Source organism: Tachypleus tridentatus, chromosome 7 (genome assembly GCF_004210375.1).
Source record: "Tachypleus tridentatus isolate NWPU-2018 chromosome 7, ASM421037v1, whole genome shotgun sequence".
In the NCBI taxonomy this organism is placed as follows: domain Eukaryota; kingdom Metazoa; phylum Arthropoda; class Merostomata; order Xiphosura; family Limulidae; genus Tachypleus; species Tachypleus tridentatus.
The window spans coordinates 57583570-57596191 of record NC_134831.1 but is presented as its reverse complement, the minus strand read 5'-3'; the positions used below and the strand labels follow the sequence as shown (position 1 = coordinate 57596191).

General features: G+C 33.6%; 1 long non-coding RNA gene across 2 annotated transcripts in view; it reads left to right on the top strand.

The window, feature by feature from the left end:
- The window catches only part of LOC143255736 (uncharacterized), a 59911-nt gene extending 48201 nt beyond the window's left edge, over positions 1–11710 (top strand). For both annotated transcript variants that reach the window (XR_013030809.1, XR_013030808.1), the window contains one exon: positions 11586–11710. This is a non-coding gene — a long non-coding RNA (uncharacterized LOC143255736). The remainder of the gene's footprint in view (positions 1–11585) is intronic.
- Positions 11711–12622: the final 912 nt, after the last annotated feature.

Genomic DNA, 12622 nt, shown 5'->3' with positions numbered 1-12622 from the left:
TAAATGGAACAGAGACATGTTTAATAATAACACACAGCTATGATTAAATAACAGTTGGTTTGTTTAAAGAAGGCATGGCTCTTATATCAAAGGCACGTAAGGACAGCATTTTAAATGTGCCTTCTTCGTCTGGCACAAATTACTATTTAGAAGGCCTTTCATTCCTAATAATGACGTCTTAACTGGACCATGATATAAGGTACAAGCATATCTGAATAGGCGTTCATATGCAATACGAAAAAAATAATACGATTTTAAACGACAAAAATTGATGAAGAAATGGCACAAATAGTTTACTTTATGTGATTCAAATCATGCTGTAAAATAAATGGAATCTAAAATAAAAAGTAAAGGGGAGAGAAAGAGAGAATCTATGGTCTAATAAAATTTGTATCACGAATATTAGTTCTAGTGATCGCGTTGCTTCGCCAGGTTTCAGTATTTAGCCACCAACCACGAGCTTCATCAATAAAATAAGGCTCTGAAAGTCAATTTTAAAACAATCAAAAGCCGGATATAATATAAAGAACTTGGAGCTGTATACATATTTCAAAAGCTTTTCTAAGGACTTGGTATAAAAGAAAGTTATTTTAACAGCACGCTGGTTTACAGTCACAAGTGTGACTGTTTTAAATAACATAAACAGCACTATACTAATTCCATATACACGAACTCGTTTAAACAAAATAAAATTTAATTTTTATGCTGAGATACGACAGGCATAATCTTAGTTGAGAAATTATTCATCTTGTCATATTGATTGAGAGCAACATTTGTTTGGATGTGAGCTGGTTAAAGTTAAAGAATTGTGTATTTTATGAGTTTCATTAAATTCACTACCCATCAAAATTAAGGTAACGAAGTCTTTACAGTATATTATTGTCCTCAACACCAAAGTTTTTATTATCATTATTATTTGTACGTGAATTAAACTGCTCAGTATTCAGAAGAACTGGTGAATCAGAAGCTAATCCTGGAGAGGTCTCTAGATGTAACTCTACTTTAGGGTTCTTAGGCACGTTGTTACTCCCCTGATGACAAGATTCTATTTAATTATGCTAAAACAGTACCTTGTAGAAATGTAACGAAGAGTGTTTGAGTAAATCTTGTGGTTTGCTTTAATTTAAAGATAACTTTTTTTAAACATAACGAGTGTTTATATAGAATTATTACTGCCCTTGTCGTTTCGATAGATAGGGCAAAACATCTGGTCGGATTGTCGAGTGTAATATGCATATTTGTAATTTGAGCAATCTCTTGGCATGTATTAATTTTTTAATTGGGTCTTTACTATAGTAAAACGTTTCTTTTACTTCACTTGGCCAAATTATTCCTAATAAGTTTAATAGAGAAAATTATTTTTAACCTTTTACTTACCTGGAATGTTTGTTTGTTTGTTTTGAATTTCGCACAAAGCTACTCGAGGGCTATCTGTGCTAGCCGTCCCTAATTTAGCAGTGTAAGACTAGAGGGAAAGCAGCTAGTCATCACCACCCACCGCCAACTCTTGGGCTACTCTTTTACCAACGAAAAGTGGGATTGACCGTCACATTATAACGCCCCCACGGCTGGGAGGGCGAACATGTTTGGCGCGATTCGGGCGCGAACCCGCGACCCTCAGATTACGAAGCGCACGCCTTAACGCGCTAGGCCATGCCAGGCCTACCTGGAATGCATGTATTCCAACCTGATCACAACAACGTACTTGAAATAAATCTGAAGGCTTTAGTTAAATACAAAAACAAATTGCGCATTTAGCACAAGGTAAAGTTATAAAGTTATAATTCATCTCAGTTTCTGACTGAAAACCAATCAATTAATACATTTGTTCCTACGTTACGCTTTGATTATCGTCTATAAAATCAAACCATGAAGAGATTTAAATAAAACCAATTATAGGATAACATAAAAACGACAATATAATTACAAACTTCGACACGAGTGACATCGAGAAAAATTATATAAATTATCTTTAAACTCTTAAATACAACAACTGCATAATTAGTGGTCAAGGCCATTATTTTGGGTATTTAGCCTTTTCTATTTGAACAGCAACAGATGCGGCGCGTGGACTAAACGGCCAAGTCAGATAATTCAAGGTTCAAGCAAGCCGTTTAACATATTCATATTAACCAGAGAGAGAGCAGTTAGTTTGGAGATATCATTGCTTACACGGCTACGCTTAATGCAATACCAGGATTCACACTCACAATTATAAATCATCCACAGCTGTAAGTGCAGATCGTAATCATGTGTATTTTGTTTCGAGTCTAGAAGTCTGAGAAACTAATCATTGGGTCATTCTCGGTCCATTATAAATCGGCCAGGCATAGCCAGGTGGTTAGAGCGCTCGACTCCCTGTCACACCAAACATGTTCGCTCATTCAGTCGCGGAGGCGTTATTATGTTTTAGTCAATCTCATTACACTATGTAACACATATTTTGTTACTGGATAGTATGTGTTATTTCTTAATTGCTTACGTTGTAAAAACATAAAAAATGGCCATTATTCCCTTCAGACTTTGCTTTTGTTACCTGGATAATGAAATTTAGAAATTAACCTATTTTCTATGTAAAAACGGGCAAATTTGCACATTTTCATTTACATAAGGTCTGAAAAAAACAACATATGAATCAAGATTTACATGTATTTGTACTAAGGTTATACAAAAATGTTTAGAAGTGAGTAGTTTTCAAGATTTTCAATTGTAATGTAAATCACTTTTACGTATCAGTCCCCAAATATAGTCTCCCATCATGTTTTTATCATATGCTCCTTGGTAGCGGCGTTCAAAGTCCAGTATATCTTAGTAAAAGCACTCGCCTTGCTTCCCTGAGTATGCTCCCATGTTCTCCTTGAATTTATCAAGATGAACGTCAAGGATATGGACTTTCAGGGACATCCTGCAGTCCATTTTGCCGTAATTCTTCACCAGAGTCTCAACCAGTTCCACATAATTTTTGGCCTTGTGATTGCCCAAGAAACCCCGAACCACTGAGACAAATCTGCCCCAAATTTTTCCCTTCGTACTGAGCTTCTCGGGGAATTCTGTGCGCTACAGGATCTTCTCTATTTGTGGTCCAACGAAGACACCACCTTTGACCTTTGCCTTAGACAGCTTAGGGAAGAAGTCTCGAAGGTACGTGAATGCTGCAGATTCCTTATCAAGAGCTGTGACTAATTGTTTCATAAGATCCAATTTTATATGTAGTGGTGGGAACAACACCTTCTGAAGGTCCATTAGTGGCTCACACTTGACATTGTGCCTCCCCACAGAGAACTCAGTCCGTTGTGGTTAGTGCTTCCTGTTGTAGTGCGCTTCGGTGTTATTACGAAGAATAATTTTATTTCATCCACAAATAATGTGTAAGAGGTTCATATAAAATATCTTATATGTGATATTTTCATATACTATGGCAAATTAAAAAATAAATTTTAAACGGTCTAAAGTTTGTATAATATAAAATCTTACTATTCAAGCTAGCAAAAATTGTCCGTCTTACCTTCTAGTGTTTTTTTTTTTTTTGCAGTGCTTACAGGTAAAATGAGGTACCCAGGGTTTGTCTTGATCCCCGATAGGCATGCCGAAACATACCTTGTAGGATTCACACACTTTAGAAGATGCTGTCACAGAGTACTTTTTCTCTCTTGTCTTGATAAATTGGCCAATACATAGCAGAATGCTTGCAGCTTTTTGATGCCATCTTTGATAAAATCAGATACATCTATATGTTCACTTAGGCAACTAAAACTAAACTGAAATGGTAAGTGGTGAGCCCCTGTATATATATTACTATGGAAAGTTCTAAAAAATTCACGTAAGTTCTACAACATTACAGAAAATTCTTGTAATTTATACAACATTCTAGAAAGTTCTTGAAAATGGGTAAATTTGAAAATTTCATTACCCAAGTCACAAAAGTTAAGTTTGAAGAGAAAAATAGGTCTTTTCCATTTACTTCAGGCATAAGCAATTGGGAAATAGGACTTTATGCCCAGGAAAAAGAAAAAGAAAAAAATTGTTACATAGTGTTATTCTTTGATAAAAGATAAGTCAAGAGTTGGCTGTGGGTGGTGATGACTAGCTGCCTTCCCTCTAATCTTACATTGCTAAATTATGGACGACTAGCGCAGATATCCCTCGTGTATCTTTGTAGCTTAGTCAGAGGTGAAACAAGTCCTTCTTTGTTATACTTTCTAAAATATAGTCAAGGATTTACGTTTTAGGAACAATAAAACCGTCAAGTCTATATAACAGTCATTCTCTTTATTATTTCTTCGTCTGACTAGATACATTTTCTAAACACAAGTTTCTTCAATTACCGTATCGTTAGTTATATTTCTTTCTTGCTAAACACAAAGATGTAAATTTCTACTCCTTCTATCCTAACACAACCTGTTCACAACACTGCAGATAATGTTATTTTCACACTCGTTACATTAACCCTTGTAGTTGAACAACATAATGCAAGTTTTAATTAAGTTTAATAACCACAGTTTGGTAACTGGTAACACATCATACATAATTTTGTAACAATTCACAACAGTTTGGCCACGATTGAATAAGTTGTATGTTTTAATCACATTTGAAATTCTTCACTGTAGTTATGAGTTATAATCGTAACAACTTACTTCATAGGCTACAATGGTTAGGTCATCGCCATCGCGTGAGACGTAATTTTTAGTAACTGTTATAACCTAACTCATGAGCTTGTAGTATAAATACATCTTTATATTATTTACAAGACATTTTCCTTACTTAAAATAAATGCTAAAAGTGTTTACCTTACTGCTTTACACAGAATCCATTGAATCCAATTGACAAAGAAATAATTTTTCTAGCATAATGAGATATCAAGGTTTTCGAATCTGTTGAATTAATTCTACATGTTTGCGTGAATAAAGTTATTTTTTTGACTAAACTCCAATTTTAATTCCAAATACATATGCCACGTTAACAATGTAAAACAATCTCTGCAAAAAACAAACAAACCAGTAAAGCCAAATATACTAAACATTGTAACCAATACTGTTAATAAAGGTAATGTTAAAGAAAGAAACTATTACATCTGTTTATGTAGTACACAAACATTAGTTGTCACCTGCTGCCGCTGTCGTAGATTTAATGTTTGTTGAATATCGTAACATCAGTACGCCTGTGTACGAGAAATTCACACCTGAAAACGTCTTCTGACCAATGAAAACCCATTTGACGACACAACAGTATAACTTTAGACTAGTGTAACAACTGTGAGATAAATTGCCATGGCTCGTGTTACTGTTCAAATGTGGACACATGTAATAGGATATTATCAAGAATGGAGCCAAAAGCTACTTAATGAAGGTAAATAATAAATAAATGTCTTAGCTGTAGAATAAATAGCGAGAATATTGGTTCTGTAATTAAAACGTAACAATGTTAAATGCAATAAAAAGATAACAATATGTTCCACACACTATGAGGTGTGTCTAACACAACTGATGTTTTCACTTTAACTAGCCTCTTTCATTTATCAAATCACATAGAGGTAGGATGATTTAATGATAGCTGAATAGTATTATAGTTCGTGTACAATGTCTTGGTCTGACGCATGACAAAAACAGCAAGTGTAAATGTCGTCAGGTGGTTGGTGTAACATTTTATGCTGTTGTAAAAATGTAATAAAAGTTCTAAAAGTATAGTAAAAGATATATTCTGTCTAGACAGAAGAGTCTAAAGTGGTTAGTATTCCGCTTATACATCAACGTGTATTTGGTTCACAAATGCTATTTCTCCTTTATCTTGAACAAAAGATTCAGCTCTGTTCTTGACTCACTACATATGTTAGTCACGATATCGTAGGCGTACAATAATATAATACAGACAAATTATAGATTTAAATAGTTTGATATTTACTGACAAGTAAAAATACGGATAAAATGTCATCTGTTTATAAAGTATTTTTTCACTTTTATTTAAAACTCGCCTTCCGCTAGTACAGCGGTATGTCTCCGGACTTACAACGCTACAATCAGGGGTTCGATTCCCCTTGGTGGGCTGAGCGGATAGCCCTTTATGGCTTTGCTATAAGAAAAACACCCATTATTTAAAACTCACAAAAGCGTTAATAAAAAAATGTTTAATAAATTAACTTCTAAAGAAGTGTTAAGTTTCTGACTTGGCTTATAAACTCAGAGGAATATTTTTAGGTTTTTAGGGTTATGTAATAAACTTTTTGATTAGCCTAAAATCTACACAAAAACACACATTCAGAGCGTGAGTTATTGCAGCCAAAATTAATAACCTAATTGTTTTGGTTGTTGTTAAGCGCCAAGTTATACAATAAACTCTCTGTACTATGCTCACCACGGGTATCAAAACCCGAACGTTAGTTTCGTAAACCTGCAGACTTACCGTGGAGCCTCTGGGAGCATTAACTTAATCAACTAGCTCTGTGACATTATTAGAAAATCAATCCTGAAAGGATAATGATTTGGTTTTGCCATAAGGCAAAAATTCATCAGGAACAACTATAGTTTTAATGCAGGCGTTATTCGAAATGTATATGCTTGTCTGGTTTTGGTTGGATACAGAATACCAACTACTCACATACCGAGAGCCTGTAAACATGATTATAAAAAATCGTCTGTCTCTCTAGTTCCTCCAATGCAGAATGTATTTGTTTTTTTTCTTCAGTCAGTTCGCTTTTAGTAATCAGAAGGTGATCTAGTGAGGTCGCCAACCCACAATCACGAGGACGACAGATACTGTGATTCCTTGATTGTGATTGGCTCATCAAAGAGAAAGGTATTAGGAGTCTTGGTAGTGGATAAAGGTGGTGAAGAAAATTACTAAGCTACCCACTAGAAGTCTTTTGTGGGGTAAGAAATTTTAATTGAAAAGTCATACAGAGAATAACTGGTATAATTAATCGAAATCAACATAGCGGAAAAAATTACGTAAATGGCACGTGGTAAATGATAAGCATTTGTTTTTAATGTTCATTTCCTCTGGTGATTTCAAACTTTGATGTGACAAAGAGTTATAAAAAAAACGTTCGAAATGAACATCATACACCAGGTCTAAAGAAGATTTCTAAACGAGAAATGAACCATTGTCAAAACTAGGCTTAATCAAGTTTCAGTGGGCCTTATCAGTCACAACAAATCATGAATTTACCAATAATTAAGGATAAATAAAAAAATATTAATTTAAAGGTAACTTTTACTTCCAAGTAATTATAGAACGTAAATGCATAAAATATGTTCAAAACGTATATTGTTTCTGAACAATAACATGTTAATTTTAAATATGCTTGAAATTGTTTTAATATAGAAACTAAAGTTTTTACCCAGAATACTGTAGACGGAACGTTTATGAAGTTAATTTTAATTTGAGACAGTAATGTGTTTATAGTATTATTAAAATACTGACGAAATTTTTATGTTTCTCTATATTCTTGCAGTCCTTTGGAAAGTGTATGTAGATATATTTTAATAAATTCAGGTAATTATGCCTGCCTTTATCAGTATTTTGGGCGCTTACATTTTTTTATCCTTGTTAAAAGTATTTTGGAAAGTGATTCATTTTTAAGCAATCTTATTGTGTTTCGGACACTTATACATGTAAAATTGTTGAGGTACTTACGAGTTTTAGCGTATTTTCACAACAGAATTGAACGTTCATTGAATACTTGTTACAATAATTGGCCAAAATCTTATCTTACCTTTCGCAAATTTTAAATAATAAAACTTTAAATTTATTTTAGGGAAATTTAAGCTATTCAAAATAACTATACTATTAACTTAGTACTTGTTATACAGGCTACAAATCTAGATCCTGCAGCAATGACATGTTTTCTATCTGAATATCGTTGGTCGTCTCTTATTTCGAGAGTAGGAGAAAGTTATAGGAAGAAAATCAGTAATTATACTTGCCTTTAGATAGAGCCACGGAGCCAAGAAAACATAAATATCTGTGATAACAGCTGTCAGTTTATGCTTATTAGCCTTCAAGACTAGAATGAAAAACCATCCGTTAATTTATGTTCATAAACTCAAAATTTTACCAACATCGGAGATACATTTTTTTTAAACTAGAAAATGTACAAGAATGTTGTACGAACACACCACTGTCTCAGTGTGTGATGCTAAAAAAAATATAAAAATGGGTGTTCACACAAAAAAAGAGAAATTTAAGTTGGCCCAAAGGAGAAAAAAAATGAGCAAACACACGTCATCGTAGGCAAAGTTAAAAACATAATTTAATGTGATAGAACATCAGACTATAAAACAAATTAGGAAGGGTCTTTTATGACCCCAGATCAGATAATATGTAACATGTTACAGTAGTTTCAATCAATCAAGTTAATAAACTACCAAATACAAGAACAGGAGGCGTATTGGCCAGTGTATTGAAGAGATTAGTTAAGAAGTAGATATATCTATGGTTCGTTGTAGCTAGGTAACATAAGCATATTCATCATACTTCTTGTTTTGTGGATGAAAACAATACACAAGGGATAGTTTCAATATCTAACCTCAGATTTCTACGTTTTATGACAGTAGAGCACTTATAACGCACATTTTTTAAACTTTCTATGAAGTACTATCACTTTGCTAATATATATTTTAACGTTTAAAACCAGTAACAATAAAAGCAAACTGTTAACCGAACAATTCACTTATTTTTAAGTTCACCTTAATAAAATCAGATAAATTAAGACGTAACTTTTCAATGCATATTTTTGAGCTTAGCGTAGTGTGAAAGAAGCTGTGTTTCGTGTTATTAAGCGAATTATGAGATAAAATCAAATAACAAACTGCATTAGAAAAGTGTAATATAATTGCCAGTTTTAAAATAAAAACTTTGAAAAAGAAATTTTTTCCACTCATATGTGCTATCGGTGATATCCACGTAGTTACATGTACATTTATATATTAAAATACAAGCTTAAACTTTCCAGTTTTTAGACATAGAGAATACTCTGATTTATATATTTGTTGACTAACAGTAGGACATGTAAATGCAATTTTAATATAATACCAGTTATATCAACTAGTGGTGATATCCCTCATCCTTAACTTTGATAAAAGTTGGAACTTGACAGAAACACAATAATCTGTAGTGTTCTTGTTTCTTTCACAACTAAAACTTGAATTTTGCTTTTGACATTCTTGCACATTAATCTACTGAATGGTCAATTTATCAATACTCCCAGTCCAGTTGAACCACAGTTCCTGCAAACCTAGACCTTGTGTGTCAGACATTCTACATGATTAACGAAAGTGACTTGTTGGATAGCAGCCCATGTACGGTTGGTACCTTGTTTCATCGCTTAATTCCAGCATAATCATGGTTTAAACTTACGTCGATCGAACAACAAAAGCTGGATTAAGTGCTTCTAGAGTCCTCTCTATATTTTTATTCTAATGACTATACCAAGAAATATGCAAAACGATTCTTACACTTCATTCATTCCCAGTTACAACTGTCAATAGTTAGGGCTCTGGGCACTACTTAAAACAAGTTTTGCACTTGCATTTTTGATAAGTAGTGTCCAGGATTGTTTTGAAATATGTATGTTTGGACTGATTTTGAGATAACAAATGTCTGGACTAGTTTTGAGATAGGTATTTTCGGACTGGTGTTGAGATAATTAGTGCCTGGACTGTGAGATAAGTAGTGTCTGAACTGAGAGATAAGTCGTGCCTGAGCTGTAAGATAACTATTGTCTGGACTGTGAGATAAGTAGTGTCTGAACTGTGAGATAAGTAGTGTCTGGACTGTGAGATAAGTAGTGTCTGGACTGGTCATAAGATATGATACAAGACTTTGTAGTTTCTATATTAATGACTTTCCTGTAGAATAGTGCTTCCTTTAGAAGGTTCTTTTAAATCATTTAGTGAAAATAATTCAACGTCCAGTCTACATAACAGTACCAAAATATTTTGTATTTAACGTCTCTTTAAGCTTGAAATTGAGCATCTATCTAAATGAGTACTCACAGTTATGTCTCTTTTTAAGTTTTAGAGTCTTGTCTTTGCACATTGTATTGTAGACTTTCTAAAAAATGACTATAACCTACTCAGGTTATAAACTGATAGTAATTACTGTATAAACACACGCATACGTTTGCGCTTTTTCAAGAAAGTACAGTTCACCTATATGCAATAGATAAAATGTCAGTTTAATCATTTTCACGTAACTACACAGCATTGGAATAATAAGTAAGAAAGAGAGAGAATATAAAGGTTGCCTCCTTTGAACCATTTTGTACACGGATTGCAATAAGGACAGATGTGGTCGAAAACCTTTCTTTCAAAGAATTATGCTACCGAAATATAGAAGTCTATCATATGTAGCAGAAGTAGGCCTAAGGACACAATTTTCATGAGAGGACATATAATAAATTCAAATTTCTTGCAAAGTTGATCGGGCCAGCATAATCATGGTTTTAAACTTACGTCGATCGAACAACAAAAGCTGGATTAAGTGCCTCTAAAGTTCTCCCTATATTATTATTAGAGGTGTGAATAAAAAAAGCCTGATCCATTTAATTTTTATTTTACAAATGTGTTGACTTAAATATGTATTTTTTGAATAAAATAAATATATTTTTACTAAATAAACGATCGATCTAAACCAAGACCCAATACTCTCTGATTTCTATATTAATTTCTTTATTGTAGCATAGTTTTTTTGTTGGTGGGTTCTTTTAAATTATTTAGTGCAAATAATTCAAGTTAATTCCACATAACGATACTAAATTTCTTTACTTCGTCTTTCAACATTTTTACAAGCTTAAATTTCAACACCTGTACACTGTCGTAAATTGCTGTAAACCTGCGTTACGAATGACGTTAACTCAGAAAAACGAGTCAGCCTGTACAAAGTAACCACTATAGCAAGCATACTGAGTGGGTCACCCTTTATTTTGAAATAACTTTCTATCTATTTTGAAGATAACAATACACATTTCACAAATATCTCGTATTAATAATCTCAGTTCCAATGTGCTAGAACAAAAACTTACTCCAAATTTTAGAACCTTCAAGGTAGCTTAGATCACCATTTACAATTCGAAGCTTTTTTCTGTCTAATAAATAACATCCCAACATAAGAACGATAGTTTACAACAACGCGTTTTCTGTGAACTTACAATATTTAAGGGTGACTTAAGCAATATGAAACATTTTATATTAAGTAAAACCGTCAAAAGTTACAAGGTAAACTGGAATATATATAAGACACGATTCAGTTCCATCAAAATTCAAGTCAGAAAATTTAGTTCGTGGATAATTAAATCAGGCATTAAATTTCTTCGGAGAGGAAACTCGTCTTTTACAACAAGGTAGTTAACTACTACTTAGAAGTTATATATTTTGACATTCGTTTTAGAGATGTGTCACAAAGATTTTTATAAACGAAACGTTTGCAGTGAATCTTCGCTGCTCTCGAAGATTTTTATTTAATTATTTCACGACAGTTCATGGTTTTGTTAATATAATTTAGTATTTCACAACAGATGAAATGTATAAGAGTGTTTATCAGTGTACTTATATATGCATGTGCATAATTTCTTACATTTTTACATATTATAGGACAATGTTTATATTACCATCCATCATTTTCACAGCATTGTTTTGGAATGTTTATTGCGATAATTCATCACTTGGCCGGGATAACATAGGAAACTGTTAACACTGCCATCTATCACCTTTACAAGAGGTTGGTATAATTACCTGGAGTCGAGGTCGAGACTGTTCTTGCTGGCAAGACAGGAATATTTTCCGGTCAGCGTTACTTCAGATCGATAACTCTAATGAAAGAAGAAGAAGGAAAAAAACAAAGCTGGAACATGCCTCACCATAACTACTCAAATTGCAATAGTATAAGAATGCTATGTTATGTTACATCACCCATAATAGATTGCAACGATATTTATCAACTTCCTATTTGTATATTAAAACTATGAATTAGATTTTTATAACCCATCACATGTGCAGCAAGGTACTGGTGAGTTTATTTGTGTAAGCCCATGAAGTTTATAGAGCATAATAATTTTCAAATACATTTAATAATATAGACTATAATTTTCATAGAATATACTGAAATATTTATTGTTGTGGTTCCAATACTTATACTGTTTTGTTTTTTGAATTTCACGCAAAGCTACTCGAGGGCTACCTGCGCTAGCCGTCCCTAATTTAGCAGTGTAAGACAAGAGGGAAAGCAGCTGGTCATCACCACCCACCGCCAACTCTTGGGCTATCCTTTTACCAACGAATAGCGGGATGACCTCAACATTATAAAGCTACCACGGCTGAAAAGGCGATCATGTTTGGTGCGACGGAAATTCGAACCCGCAACCATCAGATTACGAGTCGAACGCTTTAACCAATCTGACCATGCCGGGCCTTACTTATACTGTAAACTAAATACATAAAGCAGAATTGTCGTCTATGTTCTGTGTTTCCACCTTTCACACTTACAGTTTTTTACTAATCCCAAAACACCATTCCATATACCCTTAGACTTCCAACCAGGAGTGACAAGGGGCTATCACTGTTATAATGTGACCCCTATGTTGCTTCTCTAGAGGGACCTTTTGTTTTACCCGTGCTCTTCTATAGACTCC